Source organism: Nicotiana attenuata, chromosome 3 (genome assembly GCF_001879085.1).
Source record: "Nicotiana attenuata strain UT chromosome 3, NIATTr2, whole genome shotgun sequence".
NCBI classification, from domain to species: domain Eukaryota; kingdom Viridiplantae; phylum Streptophyta; class Magnoliopsida; order Solanales; family Solanaceae; genus Nicotiana; species Nicotiana attenuata.
Genome location: NC_031991.1, coordinates 2,761,880 through 2,768,068, shown reverse-complemented (window position 1 = coordinate 2,768,068; position 6,189 = coordinate 2,761,880). Strand labels below are relative to the sequence as shown.

The following is a 6,189-nucleotide window of genomic DNA, read 5'->3' as shown; positions in this document are numbered from 1 at the left end:
AGGCTATTATTAATAAACATGGGTATCAATAGCTCATATTCACTTGAAAATAGCAACTGACTAAATATGTCGTTGTCACAGTTGCAGCTATTAGTTTGATAAGATCACTGTCACTATTTATATTGCAGAAAAAATTGCTTTTCCTAATAAGAAATCCGCCGCATCATGGGAATCAATCCACCAGACTATTCCAAACTAATTTAACTTATAAATACACATATTAATAAGTTCTCTTATTTTATTTAGCTTGTCAAGCTACAACGTCAAAATAGACGTTTAGGCAAAAAATGAAACTACATATCCTTAATATATCATGTATCAGACCGAATTCCATTCAGATGTAGGCCATAAAGATGCAAAAGAAGGAAAGAAAAGGGGATGAATAGTCCTACATTTCCTTGTATGGTTAGATTTTGAAAATTATGTAATAGAAACAACTCTCACAATCAACACACCAGATTCAGAAAATGCATTTAGAATTACTGAGTTCGCAACAACATCGAGAGATACCATCAAGCATTTCCGCAAATAAGGCTACAACTTTTCCAAGTGACCCCGTTATGCACATCCTTCTGTTAATATATGCAATGTAATTAAGAGATTGGGCTTGTATGTGTTAGATAGTGAATAGGAACAAGTACTTCAAAGAAGTCTCTTACTCTTGCTCTTCAGTTGTACCCTGTAAGAAAACTGTTGCAGCACATATTACGTTTTGTAAAATGAAGTCTCTTGAAGCATACAATACATTTAACTTCAGTATACTTTTAGTATCAGTTACCTTTTTAAATTTCTAGTTGTGTGTTGGTCACTCTGGTAGTTTCGGGTTCTAACGGTACACTATGATTTTTTGCATTTCTTGAATCATCAGATCTTCCAATTTTTCATTTTTCATGCTTTTTACTCCAAAATTGACCCACAAAGGAGAAATATAATGCATAAACAGCTTTTAGATGAGTAGATGGTGATACATTGAAAGTGAATACACACTCTTAAAACAACCAGAAAATGTGGAATGAAATCTTAGCAACTTACCTTTTATCATCTGCTGCCTTTTTAGTGATTCTGCAGCTTTCCTTTCATCCTGTGCAAGTATCTATTTAGTAAAAAATTCTTTTAATTTTGCAGCACCGATATGGGTATGAGATTTGAAAGCAAAGTAACATTTGGGTCCTTGAAACAGAACATTAAAAACCTGAAACCATAGAAATAGGAAACAAAATATTAAAATCATGAAACCAAATAGAGTTCTATACTCATGATGTTTTATCAATTTTCCTTCTATATCTGTCAAAAAGTCGATGCGTTTTTAGCTTTTATTATTTGGGTCGTCAATGAAGTTTTAAGCAACACAATCATATCGTGCGTGTTTGTAAGCTCATAACCTTCTACACAGTCTCATGCTGCTTTTTGCCAGTAATAGATAATATGTGTTTATACATAAAAGGTGCAAGTTGATGGGAATGCTTTCTCCTCCATTTTTTCGGTTAAACTATACAGATTCAAGAACTATCACAAATTTATCACCTTTGTGATCTTAAAAGTCTCATACCTGCATTGATTACACATAAACAACTAATTAAGCATATTATGCAACTCCTGAAAATATTTTCGCAGTTGAAATAATGAAATAAAAGAAAGTAAAAGCAAGAAGCTGCCATTTCGCAACATACTTCAAACCTCATTCAAGAGGAGGTTTGGAAGAAAAATCAAAAGAGAAACGAAGAAAAACACGAAACTTGGTGAGGGAAAAACATGATTATAAGAGCGTTTGCTTTGATCGACACATATACTAAGCAAGCAGTAGCACACAACTTTATCTCAATTTGCATAACATAAAGTTGTATTCGAAATCTGATTGCTTCTTAATTCGTTAAACCACCTATGTCAAGAGCACAATCCCTCATCAATTCCAGCAAATTGAGTCGAATTTTGAGCTTCTATATCATTTCCTTAATAAGAAATAGTAGTCCAAAATGCTTGAACAATTCCCTTCGCATGAGTCTAAGCATAAGTAGTGGAAAAAATTGACAAAATTAACCAAAGGAAAATTGGCTGATACCTGGTTTATCACCTCTGGCTTCAACTATGACTACCCATTGAGATGCTGTTGTGCCATAGCAAAAATTAGAAGAAGATTGGACCAAGCAAATCAAAGACAACAGTAAATCCCTAAAAGAAGAGACGAAGGATAAGGAAAGGTTAGAGAGAAAGGTCAATACTTATGGAGTAACGGTAGAAGATTACTGCTAGAACTCGCCAGCAATGGCAGATCTGTAGATGATTGAACAAAGTAATGGTGAAACTCGAAAGAGAGCTAGTTGGAGGAGTGAGTCGTAGAGAATTCTAGATGAATAATATACACGTGTGTTACCAAAGCAATAAAATTTGAACTTATATCAGTTATGAAATTACTGAAATACCCTTGGTCGATCATTATAGCTCTTCTATATAATAGAAACTAGATGATGGTAGGCCCGTGGCTAGCACGTGCCCAATCTAGAAAATGAGTATATTTCACACATTTCTTTATAAAAAAAAAATTCTGCTTTTTATGTGATTGGTTTGTGATATTCCTAGGTTAGTTTCTTGGGTATTTGAGAATATACTCACTTCCGGATCTTATTTAGGTAAAATAGATCTACTTTAGTTACAAGTTTTATAGGTAAAGGAGTGCATGTTGACTATTTGTGCTTGAGCAAAGGCATAACATTTGTCTTTCAGTCATGCGAAGAGAAAATATGTGAGATTGTGAGATAAAGACCTATGTATGAGACTTTGTATGTGGTTATATTGGTATGCCATATAATTATTTTGATTAGTAATTGGCATGGCTTAAGTTTGAAATCTTCTTTATTGTTCCACATTTCCACTTTCCCAGCGCCTAGTTTGCTTTTGTAAAATGTCGTATGCTTATTTGTGTGATGTTATGTATGATTTCTTGTAATTAAGTCGGTGTAAAATTGTGCTACCCTTTTTAATCATGTCTTTCTGATTCAGTTCCATACAAATTGCAATTTTGAGCTCAGATAATTTTTCTTTATGTGAAAACTTAATTTTATGATTTTGGACCTCATCTTGTTAGACACTATTAAATACTAACTGTTATTGGTAAAACTTCTTAGTAAGACACTAAGAGTTGTATTTCATTTTCAAAATTGGGGATAGATCGACGTCTTGACCTTTTAACTTTGTGGAAGACGCAATATTGCTGCTTCCTCCTATAACCCAATCATTTATTGAACTATTCTTCATTATTGTATTGGTTTGTGTTCATTTTTCTGCCATGTATTTCAATGTATTTATTTTTCGTTTTAAATGAAATATTATAAGAACATAGTAAAAAGTTTGGGTTAAAGAAACATAAGAATGTATTTGATCAAGACCTTATTTTAGTAGAAAATACCCTATTAAACAATTCCTTGCATGATTATTTAATTAAATGTGGCATGTGCAAGAACAATAGAAGATATTGCAAGGACCAAAAGGTTTCCACATATCAATGATTTAGTGGAATATCTACAACAAGTTTTTCACTGTGACGACCCAAAGGGTCATCACCGTATTTCTCACTCACCTTGTACTTCCGAGGCCGTGAAAAACCTCACTTGGGGGTTGCCTCGACTTGTGTGCGCAGTCCGGGCGCGTAACCGGAAAGTTTAAATGTGAATTTGTGAGAAAAATAATAAATTTGATGTTTTAAATTGATTGAGTTTGACTTTGGTCAACGTTTTGGGCAAACAGACCCGGACTCGTAATTCGACAGTCCCGGAGGGTCCGTAGGAAATTTTGGGACTTGGGTGTGTGCCCGGAATCAAATTCCGAGGTCCCAAGTCCGAGAAATGAATTCTTGTGTGAAATTATTTTCTGAAAATAATTAAAGAATTTGAAAGTGTTATTTGTTTAGAAGACTGTGCTGTTGTGCTCGTATTTTAGTTTTGACGCCCGGCACTAGTCTTAAATATGATTTAAGCAATTGCTGTAAAGTTTGGTTAGATTTGGACGTCGTTTGACGTGTTTTGGACTAAAAACTCCAAATTTGATGTTTCATGAAAGTTGGAAGGAAATCATGAGTCTTGAGGCCTAATTCGATATTGTTTTGGCGATTTGATCGCACGGATGAGTCCGTAGGATATTTTTGGAGTTATGTGCATGTTTGGGTTGGAGCCCCGAGGGCTCGGGTAAGTTTTGAGTGGGTCCCGGGAGGGTCTTAACTTAAAAGTATCAGAATTTTGCAGGTCCAGGTGTTGCAGGCCCCCAGCGCGGCCGCAGTCATTTCGGCGCGGTACGCGCTGGAAGCCGTGCGGCCGCGGTGCATTTCTGCGCGGTCCGCGTGGCTAGGTTTAGAGGGCCAGAGAATTCCAGTTCGACCAGCGCGGCCGTGTGCCATATCAGCGCGGTCCGCGCTGGGAGATTCAGAGAGTGGGATTTGGGTTCATTCCTCCAGCGCGGTTGCGCTGGAAAGTTCAGAGAGGGGTTTCCCCACCCTTCCTCGACGCGGCCGCGGGGCCTTTTTGTGTGGTCCGCGCCGGGTCTTCAGTACAGTATATACAGTCGGGATTTTCAGTCATTTTTCACTTTTTCAAAACCCGAAACATAAGAGGCGATTTTTCAAACGATTCTACTTCTGCAAAACGATTGGTAAGTGATTTCTAACTGATTTCTATACTCCTTAACATCCTTAAACATAATTTCAACTTCAAAACAAAGATTTTAATAGGGAAAATTGGGAATTTAGGATAGAACCTAGGTTTTCTAAAATTGGGGGTTTTTGACCTCAATTCGAGGTCCGATTCCAAAATAACTTACATATTTGAGTTCATGGGGGAATGGGTAATCGGGTTTTGGTTCGAACCTCGGGTTTTGGCCATGTGGGCTCGGGGGAATTTTGGACCTTTTGGGGTAAACTGATGAAAAAGCTATAGTTAATCATTGGGTTTGATTTGTTTAGCATATATTGATATCATGAAGTCCTTATTGCATAGGTTTGGTTGAGTTGGAGCCGAATTCGAGAGGGAAAATGATTGTGGAGGATTGTATTGGCCGTGGGAGTTGAGGTAAGTGTTTGGTTTAACCCTAGCTCGAGGGAATAGGAGTCGAGTCTTGTTTGCTAATTGCTAAATGATCGAGTACGATGTATAGGCATGGTGACGAGTTCCTATACATTGGGGTCTAGCATGACCGTGAGTCCTTATATGTGGATTGTTTGGATATTGTTATGCCTTCCATGCTTAATTGATGGCTTCTATGCGTTGTAAACACCTTGTGAAAGATATTGCGATTGTGGAACTTCGTGGAGCATTGGCTCGCTCTAAATACAAATGGTGAGAGCATATGAAATGAGAAATGCCTTGGAGCTTGACACGAGTGCTAATGAGAACTAGGATGTGAAAATGAAAGAAAAAGAGAAATAACGATTTACTCTTGCATGGTTGTTATTGGTTGTTTGTGTACCCTTGTTGGGATTTCCTTCCAAATACTTGTTTACTCCCTTGCCTTTATTTGTGACTGTTGCTTGGGAAAGATTGAGAGGTATACATTACGGATCGGGTTGCGCGCCGCAATAATGTTATATGAGGATCGGGTTTCACGCCACAACAGTGATAATTATGGATCGGGTTGCACGCCGCAACAGTGATAATTGTGGATCGGGTTGCACGCCGCAACAATTATTGATACAAATGTGTTTAGTGTTGGTATTGGTTTCTTATTCGCCGGAAATTATAATTTGCACCTAGATTGATTACTTTGGATTTACTGTTAATATTGTTATCTCCCCACAGCATGTTTCCCCTCCCATACTGTTAGTTGCCTTGTACTTCGATTTTTGCTGTATATTTATAATTGCACAGGTTTATGTGGGGTCCAGTCTAGCCTCGTCACTACTTCGCCGGGGTTAGGCTAGGCACTTACCAGCACATGGGGTCGGTTGTGCTGATGCTACACTGTGTGCATTTTTGCACAGGTCCAGGTTTTGAGCAGCAGCAACAGCATTAGCTCGGGGGCGAACCTTCAATCCAGAGAGACCCGAGGTAGCTTGCAGGCGTCCGCAGGCCCGGCGTCTCCCTTCTATCTTTATATTTGGTTGTCATCTCATTGTACCCGAGATAAACAGATTATGTTCTTTCAGACTTTGTATGTAGTACTCCTTAGATGTTCGTGAGTATGTGACTCCAGTCCCGGGGTAGAGAC

General features: G+C 37.9%; 1 long non-coding RNA gene across 5 annotated transcripts; it reads right to left on the bottom strand.

Annotated features, from left to right (window-relative positions):
- Positions 221 to 2,348, bottom strand: LOC109223198. Of its 5 annotated transcripts, none has more exons than XR_002067535.1 (4): positions 2,060 to 2,348; positions 1,033 to 1,192; positions 779 to 900; positions 221 to 690 (listed from the first exon to the last, which is right to left on the bottom strand). It is a non-coding gene; the product is annotated as an uncharacterized LOC109223198 (long non-coding RNA). The 5 variants fall into 5 exon arrangements; XR_002067536.1 differs by having other exon boundaries at positions 779 to 893; XR_002067534.1 differs by lacking the exon at positions 779 to 900 and having other exon boundaries at positions 2,060 to 2,104; positions 2,220 to 2,348.